General features: G+C 38.0%; 1 protein-coding gene and 1 long non-coding RNA gene across 18 annotated transcripts in view; one reads left to right on the plus strand and one right to left on the minus strand.

The window, feature by feature from the left end:
• Positions 1–15,346, minus strand: part of LOC149692531 (uncharacterized) — a 110,960-nt gene extending 95,614 nt beyond the window's left edge. For 3 of the 6 annotated variants that reach the window (XR_016382798.1, XR_016382800.1, XR_016382801.1), the window contains exon 1: positions 12,118–12,466. This is a non-coding gene — a long non-coding RNA (uncharacterized LOC149692531). Of the gene's footprint in view, positions 1–12,117 lie in introns of all 6 variants that reach the window. The other 3 variants (XR_016382802.1, XR_016382799.1, XR_016382797.1) reach the window with 1 other exon arrangement.
• Positions 15,347–15,537: 191 nt separating this feature from the next.
• The window catches only part of LOC149692534 (uncharacterized), a 211,215-nt gene continuing 201,514 nt past the window's right edge, over positions 15,538–25,238 (plus strand). For 5 of the 12 annotated variants that reach the window (XM_089868301.1, XM_089868309.1, XM_089868308.1 and 2 more), the window contains exons 1-5: positions 15,538–15,900; positions 16,153–17,644; positions 18,279–18,434; positions 19,219–19,534; positions 20,882–21,168. The gene's annotated coding sequence lies outside the window, so the exon portion shown is untranslated. Of the gene's footprint in view, positions 15,901–16,152; positions 17,645–18,278; positions 18,435–18,650; positions 18,783–19,218; positions 19,535–20,881; positions 21,169–25,238 lie in introns of all 12 variants that reach the window. The other 7 variants (XM_089868303.1, XM_089868300.1, XM_089868305.1 and 4 more) reach the window with 7 other exon arrangements.

The following is a 25,238-nucleotide window of genomic DNA, read 5'->3' on the forward strand; positions in this document are numbered from 1 at the left end:
TTGAAATTCGTCTACGTTTTTCGTAAGCGTACACCCAAGATTAGATGCATTTCTCTTATAGGGACTTATTTGGGACTGTCTCTTTATAAGAATAAACTAAGGGGGTATATAAGACTTTAGATCAAGAGTCGCGCCACCAGCCAGAAGTTTTATCTGTCCGGTTCACTGAGTGGACGGATCGATGAAGCGACCCCAAAAAGATGGAAGAAACATTTGGACTTCTATCCCGTCCGTATACATTTTTTCTTTTTCTTTTCTCTTCTCTCTTCTCTCTGGGATCCAAATAACAGTTCTTTCAACGTATTTTCATCCCCAGTTTACTCTAAACCCTTTACTAAGAGATAGGGTTAAATACTATTGACCTAAGAGAATTCTGGGATTGGTCCATGGACACTAGTATTACGGTCTAATGCCCCATCTTGGATGGGTGATGGGTATAAAAAGGGTTTTCTTTCGATTGTCCCTGATGCGAAGTAACCCAAGAAGAAGTCCTCCGCAGTCTTGACTGCTGGGCGACTTGCTTGAAGCTTTCGGTTTTATGGGGTTAGCTAAAACGTATTAACGATATATTATTGGAAGGGTTTTGTGGAGGGAGGGGGGAAGAAGGGGATTTCATTCTATTGATGGTATGGAATACACTATCATAAAGATTGCGCGCAAATGTATAGGAACTTATATATATTTTTTTGGGGGGGATGGCTTTTGCTAGACCATAATGGGTTGTCTTTTCTATATAGACCAAAACTCCTTATCATTTTTAGTGATACGAGTGACCCCTAAATGTCCTATTGATCAAATATGTAGTGTTGGAGATTGTCGTGTAAGTAATGGAGTTTCTATAAGTGCGCAAAAGGATTATTGAAACGTCTCTTTACGAGATGAAAGAACACAGGACGTTTTAGAATTTAGTTGTACAAATTCCGATTTAGCTGGATGATTTTGGCTGGCCAGGAAGATGGTTAAGTTTGGGCATGCAACTCGAGTCTAGTAAATTTCGTGGTAACTAAGTTCTCAATTACTTCAAGTTACAAACGTCTTCTATAGACTCTATGGTAATCTAAAATTAACTTTTCAATCTTCGCCAACTATTTTGTTTTCTGGTAACTTATACGAACGTTGCGAGGCATATCCGTTGAGACTTTTTTGCCTCGACATGAGAATGTATGCGAGAAAGAAAACCCTATGGGTTTGTGAATAACCTCAACCCGACTGACTATTTCGTGTTCTCGAATGTTAAAGTTAGTGCCAAAAATTCCTTTTGACTTCATACTCGGATGGCGTATATACGGCGGTGTACATAAGTCTTTTTGGCGTGCAATCGTAAATCTTTTTGCGTAACTTTTCTCTTGCATTAGACGCTAGATTCTCTCTTTCTTTCTCTCGCTCTGTATTGAGAGAGTCATTGCTTGTTTGGATGTAAAAATCCCTAACCCCGCTTAGCTTTAGCCGCGTCTATATAGTTCCCGAAAACCAACGGGACTAAAAAAGAAACATCACCAAGAAAGCTTCTAGCAGTTTTTTTTTTCTTTTTCTTCTTATACTTATTTCTGAGAAATATATGGTAGTTCTTCAACGACGTACATAAGACCCCGTTTTATTGGCAAAGAAACTGGCACCGTTTATTATAAAAATATTCCACTATACTTTGTTTTTGCCGCGGCACACCACGTTTTTACACTACTAAATTTAGATCTTGAATGTATGTACTGCAATATCCTCTTTTGAATGAGTAATTGAAGTTTATACAGAAAACTGGCTGGGTTAATATTAATATTTAATTTCGACTTTTGTTGAAATTAATTTAAATACCCGCGCCGGACAATCCCCCTAATTTCTTAGGCAATTATGCTAATTTTAAATTATAGCCATAATCTTTCACGTTCCATTTCGGTATATCATGTGTAAGATATATATACTTTTGGCGGGAGACGTTCCACAGGCGCGCGCGTTTTTTCTTCCTTCTTTCTATGATCAAGATAGGTTATTCAATTTAATCACGATAAATTGGGCCTTTGGGAAAAGTATCTCAAACTCCGGGACCACCCCGCACCTCCTTTCCCCTCCCCCTTTCCCAAAAATCCCAAACCATGGCTAGCTAGCTGGTCTCCTAGAGATGTGTGTATACGCTTGGAGAACCATTTCCAAGGCACTAATCATGGGGATCCCCTTATACTATAGTTCCATAGCCCCTTAGCACTTTCATTCGGAAGCAATCTCGTTTCCAGATGGATTCGAATCTCTCCTCTCTCTCTCTCTCTCTTCTCTCTCTTCTCTCTCTCTCTCTCTCTCTCTCTCTTCTCTCTCTCTCTCTCTCTCTCTCTCTCTCTCTCTCTCTCTCTCTCTCTCTCTCTCTCTCTCTCTCTCTCTCTCTCTCTCTCTCTCTCCTCTCTCTCTCTCTCTCTCTCTCTCTCTCTCTCTCTCTCTCTCTCTCTCTCTCTCTCTCTCTCTCTCTCTCTCGCTCTCTCGCTCTCTCTTGATTTTCAAAAGTCGCGCGCGGACGCCCTCTCTAGGATGGCTTTTCCAGTAATGAGATCGAACCTATAGCTTTCTCTCCCGCTTCCTTGGAAAAGGTAAGGTAGGAAGTAGAGAGACCGGTATATCACATACAAGCTGAGACCTAAACCAAACCAAACCCGAGAATTTATTGAAATACTCCCACGAATATTTTCGTTAATTTATGATTGGACGTTTTGTTTTATGATCGGGTTGACCTTTTTGGGAGTCATTTGCTAATGCTTGTCATTGGACATCAATTGATCCCTCTTTTTATGTAATTTGTGTTATAGTTAAAATCTTAAAGACAAGTGGAATATTCATAGAGGAAATTTATAATTTCACGCACTCACTATCCAAGTCTCCCATTTTCAGGAAATTCACGGAAACTGCTTATCTCCTGGGGCCAAAAACTGTACCACCGTTTTCTTCTATAGGTCTAACTTGCTAAGGGAGGAGGGACTATTTTTTTTTTTTTTAGACATTGCACCCTGCTTAAGTTTTATATTCGGGTTCCTTGATATATTTTCTCGGGCTTATATACCTCGTTCACCGTAGAAATCTGAATAGAGAATGTACTCCATGCATCAAGGTTTAAACTAACACCTATCCGGCCTTTGCTCTAATTCAACCTGGTTAGATGGAAGAAACTTCCCATGGTTTGATATCTCTGTTATATCCCGATGGTATTATTGTAGTTGGAGCATGCTACTAGGCAGCTGAACCCTCCTTGAATAATGCAAGAAAAAAAAAACGCCAGGGGATGCAGTTTGGGTATTCATTTCCATAATTCTTCACTTTCAAATGGGAACCCGCCAGTCACGCGGATTTACCAAAATTTTAGAGGGATTATTTTTATCGAAATCTCGTGCTGTTAACTTACCCGCCTTTCATAACGTTAATATTTCATTTTCTTGATAACCTGGGGAATACCTTTATTGGAATGGCTGGTATTTGATACCTTTTTTTTTATATTAGATCTTGTATACTTTCGTTCCGAATTTCTTACCAGCTTCTTTGATAAGGGAAAGGTACAAAATTAATCTCTTATATTGGTTCCAACCTTGAGAAATATATTATGAGATTATCTCTAGTGTGGGCCGGATTATAACTTACTATAGGTGACATTTTAAAAGCAACCTAATGATACCAATGCAAACGTTGCGAAATTTATTATATCTTTTAACCTTTTTAGTGTTTGAAGTCTCGCTATCGTATACTTAAATGGATTTAATTTTTTATTTATTTATTTTTTTCCCGAATTCAAGCGTAGGTTTTTTAAATACAAATTATCGGTGTTTCAATATCAATATTAATTTATTAAATAATATCCCATACATCTTTTAGCTTTATTTTTTATTAATATTAATATTATTATTTTCCGTATAACTTTCCTTTCCCAAGGCCACGACAAATTCCAAGCGCGGTTGGTTAATCTAATGGTCGTTCTGACCGGCCATTAGGAGTGTGTATGGTGTACTATAGCGGCGACGGTGGCGCCCTTTTGCGGGTTAACCGCGATGGCGATTATATGGGAAGAGCTTTTTTAACCAGAAACACCCCGTCCCCCTCCCGTACAATGATATCTCCATTTTTAAAGGTTTCCGTAATTAAGGCACGGGAAAAACCACCCTAAATTAACTCTAAATGACGGTTTTGGTAAGAAGGAAATATGAAGGGACGATGACGGGACGAGCTAGAGCTCATAGGAGAAGGGGAAAAGTTAAAAAACGGACATAACAACCAACTAAAAGGCGCGCCTCGATCTCCTTTCTACCTCTTTTCCCATGCTTACTTTACCCGCATGGGGTAAACGTATGGGACTATGGGACGAGGCGTAGATAGAGAAGTTAAGAATAGAGAGCTTTCAGAGATGTTAGTACTACGTCACACCCTCCCAAGTCTTATCGCTGTTCTGGTAGCCATATTGGGCGTTGTCAGCTTCATTCCCGCTTTAAACCCACCAATATGGCAGCGTAAATTATGTCACGAGACTCAGCTCCTCCCTCAACTGAAAGCTCTCTATATACGGTATTAATACTTAATAGATTTAAGAACATTTTCGCGCCCTTATTTTCAAGAAATGGACCTCAATTACCTCAGGGTTACCTCAGTTTCCCCCCAACATTTCCCACATTATTTCACCTCAAATGTTTAACTCTAACTATTACCGTAACACCTTCTCGATGCGGTTTGCAACAACGACCCTTTTAGGTAAAATAACTTAACCCGCCTATAGTTAAAGGTCGATCGAACATTTTCTAACGCCCCATAAAAGAGTATGGAAACGGCCAACTGATATCGCGTCGGCGTGCATGGGGAGGAAAAATAGTAGTAGTATGGGAGAAATTCAACCAGAAAGGATCTCGAGGAATTTTAGCTGCAGCTGACAACCAACCGCCAAGGGCCAACGGCGGCATGCGATGCGATGCAGCCGTAGGAGTTCCTCCTGTATAAGGCCCTCCACTGCCTTGGCTAGCGTAGTGCGCGAAAAGCCCATTAAAAGCAACGGGTATGGGATGGGCCTTCCCCAAAAATCAAGAATGAACATTAGAGAATGGTTGTACATCATCTAGAGCGTAATATATTTTTGGGAAAGGAAAATTCCAACCATCCGGGCTCCCCTTCCCTTTTCTCGTTGGTCTAGTTTTAAGCTTCTGCAGTGTTGTGTTCGCTTTAGCTCCATACATCAAAGATACCCCTGGCTAAATTTTCTGATAACGGTTGAAAGTTGACTAGGCAATGTCAGCAACCAACACTACATCATAAACGGGGTATGAGTTTCTTCCGACAGGCACTTTATTTATTTATTTTTCTCTCTCTCTCTCGCTCCTTCTTTTTACTTGGTTGTGTGGAATTTCTTAATTGAATTTGAGGTTTACACGGGCATATCCATACGTGGAATGGGCTCGGGAGAGGAGGGGGTCTGGTGAAATAACTGATATTAACTTTGCGGTGATGTTTTAGCGATATTTAATCATTACCGGTTCGGTCCGGTATCGGGTCGTTTAGTTTAATAAAATTATTAACTGAAGATACCCCATTAAATGTGGCATGCCTGTCCTAAAATATCTGTGGTTATACGGAATTTAAGGAATCGTCACGATTAAATTGAAATATCTTTAATTATACGAAGATTTATTATTATATGGGTTAGAAACATCGTTAGCGACATCTGACGTTTGACCAAATCCCCCAAAAATAAATAAACAAATAATTAAATAAAATAAAAGCTCAAAATAACCAAAATATTTTTATACATAGATTTCTAGAAAATTTTCCCAAAGCTAAAATCATATTTCAGCTTTTTAATTTAAATCCTCCCTTACCAATTAGGTTGTCGGTCTATTAATTAAAATATACCTTTCCTAATTAGTTAATCCAAAAAATAAACCTCCTTATTGGTGCAAAAATATACAAACTATTATAATGTAGCGTGGGAGGTTTTTATTTATCTACATATTTTTTTTTGTAATTTTAATTTACTTTTTTCTTCTTCCTTATTCGACATTATTTACTTTTTAAGAAAACCAGGAAGCTAAAATGAGCGTCCCGTCCCGTGTAAGCTCGTATTAAATATACACGGTGAGAATAAAAGGAATCCTTGTGAAAACAGTCGTGGGGCGGCGAAATAGAAAAGATTATTTGACTATCCCGAGGGAAGACACTAAAAAGACACAAATAAAAAAGAAACCCATACAGAAGAGAGATAGGAAGAGACTGAGAGAGACTTAAAAAATCCCTCAAGCGTGGATTATACTCAGTGTACAAAATGTACTGCTACCACTACAATATTTTATAAAAATTTCTTTTTTTAAGCTTTTTTGCCTTCTCTTCAAATGTATACGCCCGCTACAGTCGTAGCAGCCACATGTGGTGGAGCTGCATGCTAGTATAGCGTTGGACTGTTTTTTTTTCTTTTTTTAAAAAAAAGGTATAATTTTAGAGGACAGCGTGATGTTAAAAAACTACCTTGGGAAAATGTATAAAAGAGGTGTCTAATACTCGCCACTTAAACTTATTTGCTTTGGAGGGATTATCATCTATCTATTCGCACTCATACACATTGATTGTTTTAACTAACTGTCCGACTTCTTTAAAGGACTATTTTTTTCTCTTTCTCAATCCATAACCCTACGCTTGAATTGCTCCTAGCAATGCGGTTCCTTTTTTTTTTTTTTTTAGTTTAGTTTAGGAAGGTCTTCATCCCAAAAACTCGAGTCCCTTCCTAGTTTTTGGGGTATTTTTTTTAAATTTTTTTGAGAAGAAAGAAAGGGGAAAATGAAAAAGAGTAAAAATTTGTGCGGATGTTGGTTGGGACCCATTAATCTAAAGGAAATATTTTGGAGACTTAGCTCTTCTTCCATTGGTTCCCCCTGTTCCTTCTCTGTACCAGCCAGCTCCAGGGTGAGGTTGAAAAAGGGTTGTTTGGAGTGATTGGGTAGTTGTTACCAACTTACCTGACTTTGAAATTCGGGCCGTAATGAATTGATTAGTATTTTTGGGGGAATTTGAAATCAAAAGATACGGAAATTTTCTCAGACTTAAAAATCTTGGTACACTCGCTGGCGTTATGAATTCTTTTGATAAATTTATTTATTTATTAATATGCCCTTATTGGTCTTTATAAATTAAAACCTACCAATCTTTCTCAGAAAATATGCGCTTCAGACAATATTTTTTCCCCCGTTTCCCCTGTATTGCTTTCATTTAGTCAAACAGAATGTACCTAAGACCCCACTAAGCCTTAGTAAGGTAATTTTTTTTCTTCTTCTTGCACGTGGCGTGTACAGTCTGTTTTAGCTCGAGACAGGGTGGATGCCACGCTGCATTGCTAGCACGCGCTTTTTTTGAACGGTTAAAAATACATTGGATGGATAGACGGAGGGAAAGCTCTTTTCCCACTTCTCTTATTCCTCTCTCTCTCTCCTTGGATGGTGCAAGCCGGAGAGAGGAAGGAGTATAGTCTCTCTCTTTCGTTATTCTCGAAGGCTAAGCGAAACCGTATTTCAACGGCGCGAATAAATCTTGATAAGATGGCTGGTGGGGCTTTATGCGCCAATGCCCGCGCCCCAAACTCCTCATCCCAACTGCTCCGCTACTATAGGGCCTGACAGAGAAGCCCCAAAACCCCGACGCCGCCGTCGAAAGGAGGGGATACGTCTATATATTATTATTAGAAGTTGTTTAATCGAAGTATTTAACGTTTTTTTTCCAATATATACATTGGAACCCATTTTCGAAATTTTTAACTTGTTTTATAGACACGCTGTAATGATATAGTTATTTCTGGAAAATTCTAATCTATATAAAGGGCAAAGGTCATTGCGACAAAGAGAATAGATTTTCTAAAGATTGAAAATATGTTTTATAAAATTGCCTAGCTCAAATATTTTTGAAAACGCCTGTAGAAGTGTTCCAACCGCTGAACACCAATGTATAGCGGGAAAGCTCGTTTTCAGGGGCTAATTCCAAAATTTTGATTTTTTTTATTTATAAAATGAGACAAGGTTAAGAATACTAATTTGCAATTTACTTCATATAATGTACGTTATGTAATATATTTAACCCTCCTACTTTCTCTTCCCCCCCCTTCTATACCTCTAGAGTAGAGTAGAGTAGGGAGGGCATCCGAAATCGGGAAAAATATCCCGGCGTAGAATAAATGGAGATCCAGGCACGCTCTAATCCACTCGCCCTTCCACAGGGATTAAGCGTTTTCCAAGTTCGCTTTTCCCGCCAGTCCCCAACCGAGCTTATATACCCCGCCAAAATACCGTTCGTATCGATTTTTCCCGCGCTTCCGTGTACTATATTCGTAACGTTATTAGATATCCCGACGTTGTGTCTTATATATACACATCCATCCTCCATAGAGCTCCCAGGGATTCGTGCCGGGATCCATAACGTCCAGCCTCTCAAACTCCCACGCTCTTACTCTCTCTCTGTACTTGCTATGTGTACCGTTCTCATGGGGAGATGAGAGGTGATGGCGAAACCCCCACCGGAATAATTTAAATTGTACCAGGAATATTCATTAATTTATTGTATTGTATTGTATCATTTTAACTATGTAAGATTCTGAGCCAAAAAGGTGTTTTTAAATATTGCTATTATTCATGATGGGATTGGGTTTAATTCATAATAGGGCATAAATTATAGGGCGTTTCGTTTGTTTTCAGTTCTTACCCCCCCCCATCTCCCCAACATGGAATGGGCTGCACGCGCTCTAGTTGGTACAACGAAAATTAGCCCGCGTGTAGCCAAAAACATTTTATGCCTAACGATATATGGGAACCACGTCCCCCAAAATAACTATAGAAGTTTACACTGTTAGAAAAAAAGGTGTTTCATGGGTGTTCGGAAATACCTCGAGGTGTTTATATACTCTTTTTAGAGTGTATTTTAACTGAGATGGTGTTTTCTCCTTAAAAAGGAGCTAGTTGACTCTTTTAAGGTATTTTTTAAGGAAATGGTGTTTCACTGGTACGTATAAACACTTTTAGATGTTAATTGACCCTTATCAATTTTTTTAAAAACGGAAATAGTGTTTTTAATATAAATCTGTTTGAATGGTGCGAATAAACACCTTTGGGCTTGACTTAACACTCTTTAGCTGATATGGTGTTTTTTTTTTAAGTGAAAGGTTTTTGATATGACCTTAGAGGGAAATCACCTATAAATTCTACCTGCATAGTGAAGCATTCTAAAAATATCCCAAAGATTTTAAAAATTGCTTTGCACTACCTTATACCAAATATTTGAAGGAATTCATACTTATTATGATTTTTCAATCATTGGAAAATAGTTCTCGAAGAGTTCAATATGCTGGAATTTCTTGGAATTAGAGTAATTCATAAAAAATACTTTAATTTCCCCTTGGCACAGGTTTTTATCTCTCCGAGTGACGATGACGTCACGGAGAGGTATTACACTGGACGTATCTGTGTGTCTGAGATGAAACAGAACTTTATAGCTACACAACTACTAAAAGAATCGTAATGCCGAAAAATATTTAAAATATTTCCATTTAATATTCTGCAAAAAGAAAATATTATCGTTTTGTAAGAGATCTTTTCATCCTACTCGCTCTATATTAACTTTGATATGCGTGTAGCGTTTCGATTCAGATGCAATCTTCATTACTCGTTCTATATAAACTCTCACTTTTTTCATTCCAAAGAAAGAAGTTGATCTTAAATAATTAAATAAATATAAGTGATATTAATTATTTTAATAGTCAGTATTTTACGTTAATTATAGTTAAGTCGGTTTAAGAAACTTAATTCCTAAAATAATTTTAAACATAGCTATCTTTAACGTTATACTTCTAGGGAACACCTATATCAGAACTTTTATAAATTAAGGGTATAAAAGGTGATTGATTCACACTAAGAGGTAAGAAAGTGCGCAATTGCGTGAACCTTTGGTGGAAGCTCTGCCATTGGGAGGCTAGACGTTTCTCGTAACCCTAGTCGCGTGTGGCGTATGTGGTGTACACGAAAGACTATTGCATGGTATTGATGTTAGAAGCCATTAAATACCGTTTGAGATTGGGTGAAACAATTGGTGGTTAGACAGTAGATGAAGGTGTAACGGATAGTTAATTATTGACGTTAAATAATTTGCATATAGCAACGAAGTAACATTTTTCGAATTTCTGTATACTGCGAACGCGGTCCGGAAATTGGGAACACGTTTGCTTCGATTTGCCAACTGCGAACACGGTGCCAGACAGACACACAAACACGTCCAGTGCAATACCTCTCCGTGACGTCATCTTCACTCGGAGAGGTAAAAATTCTACTTCATTACGCAATCTCCACACTTGTTTTTCTAATGGTATATACGAAATACACGTTTATCTGTACTTATTGGCTTCTGACAACACCATCTGTGTATACCACATACACGCAAATCTGAAACATTAGCTTCTACTCCATTATCATCGTTGGGATTAAGACGTACGCGCGAACGGCTTAAGTTACGAGAAACGACTAGCCTCCCAATGGCAGGGCTTCGACCAAAGGTTCACGCAATAGCGCTTATTCCTACTATTTGTCAATCAATCGCCTTATATACCCTAAATTTCCAAAATTTGTGAAAACGGTTTACGGTAGAAGTCAAACGTCAACAATAGCTATATTTAAAATCATTTTAAGAATAACGCTTCTTTAAGCCACTTAACTAGAATTAAGGTAAAATACTGACGATTAAAAAAATTAATATCATTTATATTTATTTAATAATCTTCTTTCTTCGGAACGACACAAGTGAAAGTTTATACAGAACGAGTAATGAAGATTGCATCTGAATCGAAACACTATACGCATATCAAAGTTAATATAAAGCGAGTAAAATAAAATTATCTCTTACAAAACCATAACATTTTCTTATTGTAGAATATTAAATGAAAATATTTAGTATGTTTCGGCATTACGATTCTTTTTGTAGTTTTGTAGCTAAAAAGCTCTGTTTCATTTCAATATTGCAAGAACATCTTTTATATTAATATTTCAAATTCGGTGTTTACTTTTTAATTCAGCTTTACTACATTTATATACAGTGTAAACGTGAAATTAAACTTTCCTAGTTACACTGAATGCTACTTCTACAGATTTTGGTAAGCGTTGTTCGGTTTGCTTCCATGAATTCGTGTGTCTTTGAGGAGGTCTTGACGGTTCACAGTGAGCCGAAAATTAAATACACTTTTGAATGATATAAATCAGGTCCTTCAATAGAACTATTGAGGATATACAGTAAAGGTTAAACGTAACCTTTTCGCACGCGTATCAATTCTTACACGTTTGAATAAGGCTTACGGCAGAAAAAACGTTTACCCTTAATCCACTGGATTTGAGTAGCTATTTTGAAAGACTAATCTATGGTAACTCATGTGTTTTGAGTGTTTTGAAAAACAATTATTTCAAAAAACACCTTTTAAGAAATTAAGAGTCTATAGACACCTTTCTGGTATAATTATAAACCTCAATTAAGGGTGATGTTTTAAACCTAACAGGAATTAAAAAGCACGAACGTCAATGGAATTTAAAAACACCAAATTTGTCTCAAAAAGACCTTTTTTTAAAGGGTTTATTAACACTTTTTCAGGTATTAATATACACCTCTATTCTAAGTGATTAAAACACCTAACAGGATTTAAAAAGCACCTTCAGAGAAGGTATTATTTCGCACCGTTTTGAAAGGTGCGTATTGACATCCTCTCGAATGGTGCTTTTAAACACCAATAGAGGTGCTACTGGGGATGCATTAGGAAACACCTCTAAAGGTGTCAAACGGTTCCATTTTTTTTAACAGTGTATTGTTTTAAATTATCAGGTAAATGATTTTTTTTTAGTTCATCTTTAGTGTTGATGACGTCATGGTCGTAATGTTATAGGCCATGGTCATATATACACCGTTTGGGGTTATAAAATAGAATGGAATTACAGAGTCACGATTATTTGAGGCATTTAAACGCTTCAAGGATCATTACACGCAAAAGATAAATAAATACTTGAGCTAGGTTAAAAGTTATGTTTACACGAAGAGCTTCTCGAAGAAACCTTCGCAATTTTATTATTTTCCCCTTAACAAAATATAATTAATAATATTTAAACTTACCTTGTAATTAAACTTAATCCAAATAAGGACACGCACTAAACCTTTACCCGAATGTGTTGTGTGTATCCTGCAAAGTTTAAAATGAAACTGTTTTTGCTTTTGGAAATCCCAGCTCCTGAAAACAGTCAAAAATATCATAAAAATTCTTAAAGATAACAATTTCACACACTCAAAGAAAAAGAGAAACGAGCCAATCGTTTTACAATAAAATTTGTTTCAATACGTAGGAAAAGAAAGCCTTAAGTTAGAAAGAGACCACCTCTACGTGTTATGCATGGTCTCTCCCCTTGTAAAACAGTTTAATACCATTCGTACAATGTATGTATGCATGTAAGAAAAGGAATTACAATCCCCTCGTTAAACTGTCATTTTCCCTGACGTTTAGGACCCGAAAGCCAATGATGGAAGGGCTAGCCGACTGTCTCCCTACTTATAAAACCTATTTTTACGACCTTAAGGGCAATTAAAAATCGTTATAAGACTTGTAGCCACTGCGGACAACTTGTCGTAAAAGGCACGTTACGTAAAACTGTAGAAGTAGTTTGACTTGAAGTTATCATTCTAAAGGTGTTAGTTTGATTTAACTGAACATAGTAGCTCCAGGTGTTCTTCCCCAATTGTTGGCGAAGACACTGAAGGACCTGTTAACTTCGGGAGAATGGATTTCACAGTCTTTAAACATCAGTTTAAATGGAAATCTATTCTATATATCTGTTTTCGTTGTCGATAAGTTGGTCCGGCGTTGGTCTTAGCATTCCTCCCATGCATGTGACTTGCGTAACTGAAAGAAACCTTTTATGACTCGCACCACTTCTCTTGCCCTGGGGTTATCTGGAGAGAAGAAAAAGAAGGCAAGAAGCTCAAATATACGATTGTATTTTTGGGGGATACACTATATACGTCGTTGGTCCAGATGCGACGGGCGAATTCGTGCAGCTCGTTTTGGGTTAAAGTATGTTTTACGTTCACGATACCAAGAAGTTTTTAATAAGTAACTTAGTTTTAACACGCGATTTGAATTGGTAGTGTAATTTCTTACCTTAATTAATTACCTTTAACTTACCTTTTATCCCCCATCATGCAAGGTTTATCCCTGTTTATCACGATTTAAGTCTTAATTCCTGGATTTATTTCTATACAATCTTGAGAATTTTAGTTAATTTTAAGTTGAAAGAATTATTCTTTGCAATTGAGAGAAAGATCCAAAGGAAAAAATATTAGGAAATCCATCTTAAATCATATTTAAAAAAGGGGCCTCGGACACGTGATTTAGAAATCACGTATGCTTCATTGGAAGCTTGCTAAATCGAAGCATCCGAACTTCTTTACTTAAGCTGCGTTAGCCTAGCCTTACGTGTACTAAAAACTCGTCACACTGCACATGTGCTCCTATACCGATAAGAGGATTTTGTTCCTTGAGCCCCCAGAATGCACCGCGCCGCCAGCTAGCTAGCCCAAAACGGGAAGGATAGCCTCTCCTAGCCAGGGGAACACATTGGGGTGTCTATAGCCGTCCATCTTGTCTTGTCACCTGGGACCAAGGGTGATATAACCAATTCCCCCCCCCGTTGTCCTTTTGCCCCCCTGGCTGGCGACTTATAGGGGTGAATATACGCAATGACCGCGTAGGTCCCTCTCTCACTGCCTGTGATAACCCTATACGGTTTTCCATGGACCCATTGTTTGGAGGAAGAATTTGAACAGTGTAGCTTTAGCCCTAGCTAGGGCACCCCAAGAACCGCCCCGGGCGAAGCTAGGGTCCGTAGTATTCTTACACGTTTTTAGATTCTTGGAGACCTCCCTTATTTCGTTACAACACCGGTTCGGTTTATCCCATCTTAAATACTCTCTACGCAAAGTGAGCTTAACTATAGGAGCAAACTGTTTGAATTGGGGTAGATTCGAATTGGGATGGAGTTATGGTATTTTAATCGTGAATTTATTAAATTTACCATGTAATATTGATCTTGAGGCTTTAATTCCTTGGTGTAAACAACGTAGCTTCTACTGCAGAGTCGGGTCAAAATTAATGGTAAAATTTAATAAATTCACGTGTATTGTGTTATTACGCGATAACACCGGGCGTCTTTTTTTACCAGAACAAAATTGAATGTCTACATACGCAGATTCGAAGGTCGCGGTTGGTTTTATATTGAAATGAATATATATATATATTTTAACGTAACTTAACGCTTGAAAACGAAATAACGAAATTTTTTCCTTGAATCGAATTTCTTTCAAAGGCAGATTGGCACGAACGAATATCATATACGAATGATACGGAGAATTTATATCAAACTTCCCCTTCTCCCCCCCCCGGACTCCCTTGGGTGTCTTCCGGTCAAATTTTTATTCTTTTTTTTTTCTTTTTTTCTTATCTGAATCGGACTGTTTGTATATTTATCTTCTTTTTTTTTCGTGTCTCGTTTGAGAGAGTGAAATGGTGCTGGTATAACCAGTGTTATAGAAGTCTTCTCTCTCTCCAAGACACGCTTGAAAGAGATGATTATAATAATAAGTGTATCATTGAGTTTTTAGATGTGAGGTTCGGGCGGAAGTGGATGGAGTTTAGTTTGAACTTTCTTCTTTTTTTTCTTATTGGATGAATTTTAAATAAGGTTTTTAGCCTCTTATGTTCATAAGTACATGAATTTTTATAAGTAACTGTTAAGTAACGACTTACTATACCTACCTTGACAATATTCCTTGGTTACCTTTTAAATCCCAGATAAGAGTCTACTTTCTGTGAACCAAAAACATCTCAATTATTTAGCTTTAAAACACTACCTAAACTAATTAAATAAGGCTGGAGCATTTTGCAAATTTACACAGTTTAAGAAATTAACCAAAAATGTTCTTCTAAGACGTCTTAACACCTTTTAGAGTACTCGGGTTACTACATCATACCTGGAATTTTGGAGAGAAAAATTACGTTCTATAAGTTTGTACTACCAAATTCCTTTTCCTAGTATTTTTCTCCCCCCCCCCAAACCGGGCATACTTGTCATTTAAACACCTTTAAAGTATATAACCGCGAAATATGCCTCAATAAAATAACTATTCAATGACTAGTTTAACACGATGTCCCAACCAAAATCTTCCCAATGTTGCCAGCCATGCACCACCGGCGTGGCACAGACGCGTAAATTTCAATCTTTATCAGTCTACTGACACCATAATCTTATTCCTTCCGTTCCCCCCCCCATATAAAAAAGAAAAAAATATATATATGATGAAAAATATGACTTAGGAATCACGCTCCCCAACCCCGACGTACGAACGCAACGACACGATTAGAATATCACAGAGCGAAAGAAATAACACTATCATAAACAAATATACTCGATTTTTCTACTTCCCCTCTTCTCCCTCACGTCGTTTAACGTTAACGCTAACGCTAACGAAATCGGTCGGAAAAAAAAAACCCCGTCTCAAATCAAAATATACGCCAAAATGGCGCGCGCGAGTTGGAAAAAAAAATCGATCAGAGTAGATTTTTCCTAAGTTAGACTAGTGGCGCTCCTGGCGGTGTTACGGAGAAGATACGTCATCCCGGATGAAGGAAAAAAAGAGTCACCGCATCACCAGAGTGGGTGGAAACGAGAGAGGAATCCCCCGTTGAGAACCTCCTCTCTATCGTCAATGGGCAATAAAGCGCACGTGACTCCGCCGAACGTCTCAACCATGCTTTCTCTCGGAGGAGGGATGCCGTTGCCATGGTTACCGACGCAGCTTCTCCATCAATTTCATCCCGTTGTCAGAGGCGGGATCTTTCAAAAATGGGTAAAAGAAAAAATTAAGTAAAATGCAGCATGATTGAAATATATTCTAGAATGAAATATTTTATTTATTATTAAAATTAATATATTTAATTTTATGTTAGTTAAATGTTTCTACCAAGTCACCCAAATATTTATAGAGCTTTCTAAATTAACTTCGAGTAGGGTTATTGTTTCAGAACTAAATAGTGCATTTGAACGTGCGAAAAATATGAATTTAATTGTTTATTAATAGAACTTTGTTTACGTCGCATAGGTTTATGCTGTGACCCAATCTGCGCATTTCCACTCTACTCTATATATTCCCAAATTTCAATAACAATGATCATGGTGATAACTCGGAATTCTGGTAAGTATTATTTGACTTTTAAGAGCTCTAAATGACAAATTTGAGGTCGAATTTGTTCCCTTTTCCTCAGTCCTATTTCAATAACGAATGTATGTGGCTTCGTGGATTAGCGTGTGGAGTACCTTTAATGGGTCCTTCCATGGGGTTTTATGGCCTTATTCGCGAAGGGGGTCAAATGAAAACGTTACGTCCCGTCCTGACTGGCACCCGCCAAAATGTTATGGAGTTGGGAGACAAATTTTAGGACCTACTTTATATAAATATGTCTTTGGGTCCGACCCGAACTACGTACAGCGGTGTCTCTCTCTCTCTCTCTCTCTCTCCCTTTTTTCCCGAAATCACGTCGTAAATTCCTTCCTGGGACGTTTACAGCCACTTCTGCGGCTTTTTGAACCCTGTTCAACATGCGCGCGCGCGGGACGTATACAGGACGGCCTTTGGCGCTCTTTTAAAAATGTCACCAGGCCTTTGCATGACCATGCCATATTTAAAACCTTGGTGCCATTCGTGGTGGCATTGGTGTTACTGTAGATCAGGTGGCAAAGGTTGAGGTTATTACCTTATCTTTCGCTTTATTTAAGTACTTGTAATTATATTTGTGACAAGTTAGGAGTGTTCGCGTCATACCTTTAAATGTCACAACCAATTAAAGGCCCTCGTCAATCACTAAAACAATTATTTTACGATCTATCGCGTGTACCTCAACCATCTGGTCTACTAACGCTGTTACGACTTTTTTTTTCAGTGGGGCTATGTATGACTTTGGAAAGGCGGGAAAATTTAAGCACGTGGTGAACGGTAGTAAAAATGGCGCGTTAGTTTATAACGTTACGCTATATTCGCCGGTGTACACTCTCACTCGACAGAAGGCAAAGGTGAATTATATTATATTGTATATTCGGGGTCAGTATTACCTGAACATAATCGAAGGGGAGTTTTAATGGCCCACTTGCCTTTGGTAACGCTGCCCTCTCGGTTTAAGAGGCATTTTTACGACACCTATTATCTGAAGTGTCGACAAGGTCGTCCGCTTTTTGACGTGTGTGTGTGTGTGTGCCCAAGCTGAAAATTATTTGCAATAAGGTAAGGAATCGCCGGCAGAGGTTTTTATATTACGTGATGGTTATGTATCACCCTCACCCATCCAACGGAAATGGATATTCAACTCTTTTATACAAAATGGTATTTCAATTCTTACTTATGGTAAGGTATCAACCAACTTAAATGGTTTTCTGTTCTTTTTTTCCCCACTTCCCAATACTGATTTTATTTTTTCTTTTGCAGGGTGAAGACTGGTGTCCTGAATTGAACGATGACCCTGGTGGTGACCCCCCTGATACTGGTCGAGATGGAACCATTATGGATTCAACTCATTTCTGGGATCGCCTTTTATACTTTGGTAAGTTATTTTTTATTTGAAACTTTAGACTTAGTTTTATATTTCAAGTTTAGGCTTAGGAATTATGGTTTAAAGACAAAGCATTTTAGGTCGTGAATCTACAAAACATAGCTTTGAAAATTTCACAGATTGCTTTCGCCCCCCCCCCCTCTGACCTTTATCTCAAACCGAAACCGAAGTTCGACCTTTTCTTTAAAGTTTAACGTCGTCTGCTATTTATTAAACACGTGTCAGTCGCTAGGGTTTTCGAGGAAAGCTGTCCTCCTTAAATTGAGTTGTAATAACGAATTTTTATTTATTGAAACATTACCTTCAGTGAAGCGCAAAATATTTTAAACTATGAGGTAACGCGTGCTGTGTAGCATGCACTGTACACGATGCAATACTCTCCTTTAAGCGAGTTGTTTACGAGTCCGGAGTTTTGATGTTCTCGTTTATTTTCCGCTAGTGACCCCTCGATATCTTTTCCCGAGGTCTTGGCCCCTTTGACCCCCCACCTGCCCCCTCTCTCCTCATCACGCGCCTAGCTAGCGCCGCTGGCTGCTCGTTTCTATGACCACAAGTGTTCACTTAGGAATCGCGTAAAAGATTTCCACCCTCGATTTATCACGGAAAAGCTTTTCTCTCGCCACAGGTTTCTCATTTGAGGCTCCCAAGCTACGGACGAATCGGCGTCTCCAGGACGTTTCAACAAGCTACGTTGTACTTGTACGTTCAACGTACGAGGAAACCTCCTCTGCAGGAAAGCTCGTCAGGGGCGGCACTTTACTTTGACCCTCCGTAGCAGACGGTACGCTTTTATAAAAGTCTCTCTCTTACTCTCTCTCTTTCACACTTACTCCTCAGTTTCTACGACCGTAATTTAGCTAGCTCTCCCTTTTTTGATTAACTAGACCCTAGCGGCGGCGGTCACTTTTAGCTTAGGCCCAAAATCCTAATATTGGTGACCTTATTTACCCCCTTCCTTTCTACCAACAACACAACCCAGCACCTAATCTTCTTCTAGTGATGGTGGTGGTGGCTACGTTTCCTGTATAGGATACGTACAAGGCAAGGCAAGTGCAAAAGTTATCCCACAGTCGTACGACGACGGAATTCTAATTTACAACTAAATTTGCGCTGAGGGGTTGGACATAAGGTGATGATGATGACCTTATCAAATTTATTCATTTAACACTTTCCCTAAAAAAATACGCAAAAGGTTTTGGAAAGTCTATAGTAGAAAAAAAACCGGTTTTTAATGGGGAATTTAGTTATGGTTTTCATCTAGGTTATGGAATTTGACACCACTAACATTTTAAACTATCTTTTAATTAGTCTGAATTAATGCAACTATCCGACATCTCTACCGAAGTACCTATCTTTTATACTACGTATACTGCAATATATTGATATAATATCAAGTATATCAAGTTATAGGTTAGGCTTAAGCTTGGGTATTCTTTCCCCCCCCCCTTTATCCCTGTTAAGTTGGCATCACGGTAACGTTACGTACATTGAATTTATCCCCCCGTTTTTCCCCCAATTTTTGTTTCCTCCCCACTCCCTCCCCCCCTTTTTGCCATCATACGTAGTGTAGTATACGTTCTTTGGGAGCATGATTTTGTCGGCAATGTGCAAAGCGAGGCAGCTCTAGATCTCTATGGTGGGGATCCGTCGTACTTCAAAGCCATCTCGGCATGCACGCCTCTAAGAGCGAGAGCTCGACATTCTCCTCCGAGACATCTCCTTCTAGCTCCTCGGCGACTTCCAGATCAAACCTATAACAACCTGGACCCCGTCATCAGATTCGTCGTTGTCGTCATCATACCTTTGTACCACCACCTTTTTTCTTTTGGATTTGGACACAACAACAGAACTGAGATATCGAAGTCACGTAAACTTTGAATTGTAAGTATCTCTTATGTACCACGTTTTTTTCTATCTAAAATTGTCTTTTTCTTCTTCTATTCTTCCTCTTTTGTCTCTTACTCTCTCGAAGAAGAAGAAATGTTTTTCAATCTAGTTAAAATTTTACTTTGTTTTTTGGGACCAAGTTTTCTTCTTTTTTCTTTATTTTTGGGGGGTATTATCAGACAACGGACCAATAGGACAGGCTAGAATCTCCCTAAGTCAATTTATATTGCATGAGATATACGGGTATTTTTCTACGGAGAAAAGTATGTATTATGGATATGTGCGCGCAATGCATGTTTTTGAGATGGTTTCCGTACTCTACCCCAGAGAGTTGCTTCGTTGCTTGGTTCCTTTCTTCCTTCCTTCCTTACTTGGTTGTTGTTTGGTATGTGTGGGTTTTGCCTGCATTTGGAAGGGTGAACTGGAAAATATTAGACGTCAAACGAAGTCGGTCCTGGCTGCTGTTTTTTCGGTTTATTGTTAGTTAGTTAGTTCGGGGTTTTGTCTCGCTGTGATAGAATTCATTCTATACAAATGTTATGAGGTTTAAGATGTTTCGGACGACATAAGTTGTGTGTTGCTGTTAAGTCTCTTGCAGGTAGAAATTTTCAGTATTATTTGCACCTTCTTTGATAAGAATTCTTAGTATTTTATGCCCTAATTTTGATAGAATTCATTCTACAAATGTTATGAGGTTTAAGATGTTTCGGACGACATAAGTTGCGTTTTGCTGTTAAGTCTTTTGCAGGTAGAAATTTTCAGTATTATTTGCACCTTCTTTGATAAGAATTCTTGGTATTTTATGCCCTAAATTTTAAATATTTCGTGGTTTTATTATTTGCTTAAAATTAACAGTTCGTAATATTGCTTGAACTGGAACTGAAATCCCCTCTAAATTTCTCTTAAATTTTTGTTAAATTCGATCTGTTGAAAGATTCTGCATTTAATTTTCAAATATTCTTCCTAAATTTTCCTTTGCATTCTTAGTTTTATTTTAACTAAAATTAACACACGTCGTATGTGTCCGACTATCCCATGACTCATAATGTTGCCCTTTTAACATTAAATTAGGGGGAATGAGGATTTTTCTCCCTCCCCTTTTTTTTTTTGAAGAAAAATTGTAACAATCGAGTATCAAAATCCATTGGACCCTTGAAAACCGCTCGTAATTCTTAGCCTAATAAAGGTTACAAAGTTAGGGAAGGAAGGAACCTTTTGTATACCAAATCCCCTTATTTTTCAAGGGGTGATTTAGCTATTCGGTCCGAGACCCGCAAGTTTTTTTTGTATATATGCTTTTACTGAGGGGTAAAAAAGAATTTGTATTACATTATTTCCTAGGAGCAGTTTGGGCGCAAAAGCAGCTGTAACTTTGACTGAAGAATTAGTTAATCCGGCCTAAAACGTTAAAAGCCCGTGGGCCGACGGCGCGCTCCGCCTTAAGAGGACCCGGACCCATACCATCCATATTTGACACCCTCAGGACCTCGTAGAACACGCCAAGATATCCGCCCTAGCCCGCTACACTAATACAATAACTACAGTTGCTCCTCGTGGTACTCAAACTGCGTCGTCGCCGCCGCCGGACATCTGATGGTCAACATCCTTAAACAGATCACGTCAAATGGGTGAGTGCAAGATATACATTTCTTTGCATGTGACAATTTCTTTTTTTCTTCTGGTTTTCTACATGGTTGTTTTTTATTTGTTATTTAATTAGGCCTATACACAATTTTGGGGGAAATTAAGATGTTTTGAAGGATGTCTTGACATTTTTCTGGTAGTAGAAGGGTTTTTCGGAGTGAAAGATAATTTGGGTGATATTTTGCAGTTTTAAATGCGGTTTTTGGTTATTGTAAGGCTAATTTCGTCTATTATAAGGGTTTGTAAGGGTAATTTCGGCTATTATAAGGGTTTGTAAGGGTAATTTAGGCTATTATAAGGGTTTGTAAGGGTAATTTAGGCTATTATAAGGGTTTGTAAGGGTAATTTAGGCTATTATAAGGGTTTGTTAGGGTAATTTCGGCTATTATAAGGGTTTGTTAGGGTAATTTTGGCTATTATAAGGGTTTGTTAGGGTAATTTTGGCTATTATAAGGGTTTGTTAGGGTAATTTTGGCTATTATAAGGGTTTGTAAGGGTATTTTTGGCTATTATAAGGGTTTGTTAGGGTAATTTTGGCTATTATAAGGGTTTGTTAGGGTAATTTTGGCTATTATAAGGGTTTGTTAGGGTAATTTTGGCTATTATAAGGGTTTGTAAGGGTAATTTCGGCTATTATAAGGGTTTGTAAGGGTAATTTCGGCTATTGTAAGTGTTTGTTGTGTTAAGTACTTGGGAACGTTTGCAAGATGTAAAATCTAAGAAATATTTAGATTTTTTGAGGGGAAAATAGCTCAGTTATTATATTTAGCATGCAAGCAGAGTTGTAAAACTTACGAACCTCAAGGTGTAACAATCGCGTACCTGTAAAATAAGTTCAACTTAACCCACGTGCTCAACGCGCACGTGTGTCATGAAGTTCATTCTTTGTGACCCAAAAATCTGTTTTTGTTTTGTTTTGGTTTTTGTAATGGTAAACTGCTTCTCGCAATCGTAGACACCTCGGAAACGGCGTTATAATGATGGTATAGCAAAGGAAATAAGTATATTATCGTTTGTATGAAGTAAGAGAGACGTCGAAATGAGTATTTGATTGTTTTTAATAGCTCGTAATAGCTCCGAGCGTATAGTTTAGGGCCGTAAAAAGAAGCCGGCTTTTTATGACCACACAGCAGCTTCTCCATCCAGAGAAGGGATCTTCCAAAAGCTTTAGAGTACGACCAACCATGGGAGGAATAAGCGGGATGCGGACGGGGGTAGTAGTAGTAGAGTTGGGTTTGTGCTTGACTTAAGGGCAAGTCAATTATACGTGCATGATGGTTGGAAGTATGCTATAGTGGTAGTATACATAAGTATATACAACGCTTCCTTTTTTTTTAAGTGTTTGTTGAAACTGGAAAATTACTTACCTATCCTCCTCCTCCTCCTTCTCCTCATCGTAAAAGAAAAAAAAAATGTATACATACATGCATACCACGTGCCGACCGTTTTTATAGGGTGTATACACTACCTTAATGGGGGTGTTAAATTATGATGCAACAACACCTTTTTTAAATAGCCTGCAGTGCATCCCTTCTCTTTGAAGGATATGTTAGAATGTATAATTAAGATAGTTTTATTGTTAGCTTCTGGCGATTAATTGTTATAGTCGTCTTAATCGAGCCTTTGTGACGTGGTAGTTACGTCATAGTGGATTGAAAAGTTATTTTAAATAATTCGCACCATTTTTATTTTAATTTCTGGCATTTTTAAAAGAGCCTGGTCGTGTAGGTATCAATGCAACCAAAAAACATCTAGATAAATATATTGATTTACATAAAATACGGTTCATTGAAATGCAATTCGGCATAGAGCATGCATGCGCTTTTATGTGTATAATATTTGCAGTTTTAACAGATAACCCAAAGTCCCCCGGTTGAATTTATATCCGTAAAATTTCTCAGGATAACGTATTATAGTTCCGTTCAATCGGTATGGATTTAAGTAAAGAAATGGCACCCCATACTACTTTTCCATTGACTCTTAACAGTCTCCAAGGCGGAGATGTGCCATTAGGAACGATTTTTTAAAGAGCAATTGTGTATATCCCATATATACTGTTACTGTAGGAAGAAGATTCTCCCCCCTTTTTTCTATACATGGGAGACGGACCCTATCTACTATATAGCTAGCTTTTGGTTGTATAATAAATTTGGAGCTGTAGCTATTCACCTGCCAAATATATATATCGTTTATTGGACAATGTTAGGTGAGATACTGAAGGAACTGTATTATATTGCTCATATCTCACGCTTATTCACACGGTCCCGTGTCTGTTATTATTATACACGCCGCGGACCATGTTGGTTTAAGTTTTTCACTTATTTTAAAAGCTAGGGAAGCTTAGGGTAGCGTTTTCGAATTTGGTAGCGTTCCAATTTGTCGGTTACTACGTTCTAAAAACCAATTAAGAACAGTTATAAAGATTGAATAGTTTATTTAATATTGTAAAGGAATTTAAGATTTCGAGACGTGCAAGCGCTGTTCTATAAGTATTTGGAGCATTTTTAAGAATTGAGAAATAATTAAATTTTAGATGTGTATCTGATTGAAGAAACACGGACTGTATAGGGAATTAGAAATTTTATTTGCCAAGTTATTCATATTGGAAATGAATAATTTCTCGTGTAGGGTTTTTTTGTATTTTAGAACTGATTCGTATGCCAGAAAATTTTTAGTTGCACATGTTTTGGGAATCGGGACAAAGCCGCTTTGCTTTCTCCGCTTTAAATATGTTTGAATAAGCATTATTAAGTTTAGCTTGTGGGAATTTCGGCTGAGGTGTCTGTCTTTGACTGACTTTCACTTTTTTTTTAGTGTTGCTAATGTTTTAAACATACGTCAGAACAAGCGGTATTAATAGAGTAAGGAATTGCTACCCTTGTAGTGTTGCAACTAAAAAAAATATTAAGCAAATAATATTTTCCTCGCAATATATTAACTATTATTTAATCTTTTAAATGCGGTGTTTAATTTAGAAATTTAGGTTAAAAATATTAATATATTGTATTTTATACCTCTAATCATTTCCCGCGCCTTAATCTCCCGCCATTTTGCCACAAAGACGCGATATAATCAAAATTGCCTATGATTAAGGCTAATAGGTTTGATAAGAAGAATGTAAGACTTTTAAACAATAACGCTTAGGACAAACCACTTATAAAATAATCTTTAGTGTAGTCTTAAGATGTCAACGAGAACTTTAAAACCATCATCATCGCGATAGGGTAACCGTAACCCCCAGCCAGTATAAGTTAGTTTTATAAACATCGTCGCGAGCGGGGCTATTTTAAGGATGACAATTTAGACAAAAATCTAGCCTCTTAAGGCTCAATCTAGACCTCTTTTATAAGCTATTATTCTGAAGGGAACAACGTTATATAAGCGCTAGAGAGCGGCTTCTCTAGACCGGCGACTACGACGTCGCTGTCGCTCGTCCCGCTAGCGATAGATTTTTATTGTAATGGCCAAGTGTAAATATGGCCGTACGGGAGGAGGGACTACCCTTAGCCGCCGTCCAAAGAAGGCCCATCGTCGTCGGCCTGGGAATCGTTCCCAGCAACCTTGCCCCCGCTCTCTTCTTGCCAAGGATCCATGACCATGCAACGAAAATGGTACGGTTATGGGACGCGACCGTTCAATATGGTATGGGCCAATAGAGAACCGACCGGGTTCCCCTTTCTCTCTCGCTCTCTCTTTCGAAGGATGGATATGGATGATGAGGATGATGGTATGGAACAACGCATTTTCTAGCTACTGGTGACAACCCCGAATTGATTATGCTATAAGTTAATGATGGGGATTGTTTTTAATGATTAGTTTAAAGGATTATCCGTGGATTTTTGATGGTTAGTGGTGGATTATTAGATGGTTTTACTAGGGGAATTTGCGGGTGTTCTTGTTGTGCGATTGAGCTGATGGTGTTTTACATCTTTTGGGTTATATGTATGCCTCAGAGAAATATTATAATTATTATTATGATTAACAAATTGGCTTAGTTGATGGGTATGAGAACAGTTCTTGAAATAGATTTAGTGTTTGTTTATCCCATAGTTAG

Source organism: Phalangium opilio, unplaced genomic scaffold, assembly GCF_054372755.1.
Source record: "Phalangium opilio isolate 3A_F unplaced genomic scaffold, DU_Popi_V2 ptg000024l_1, whole genome shotgun sequence".
In the NCBI taxonomy this organism is placed as follows: domain Eukaryota; kingdom Metazoa; phylum Arthropoda; class Arachnida; order Opiliones; family Phalangiidae; genus Phalangium; species Phalangium opilio.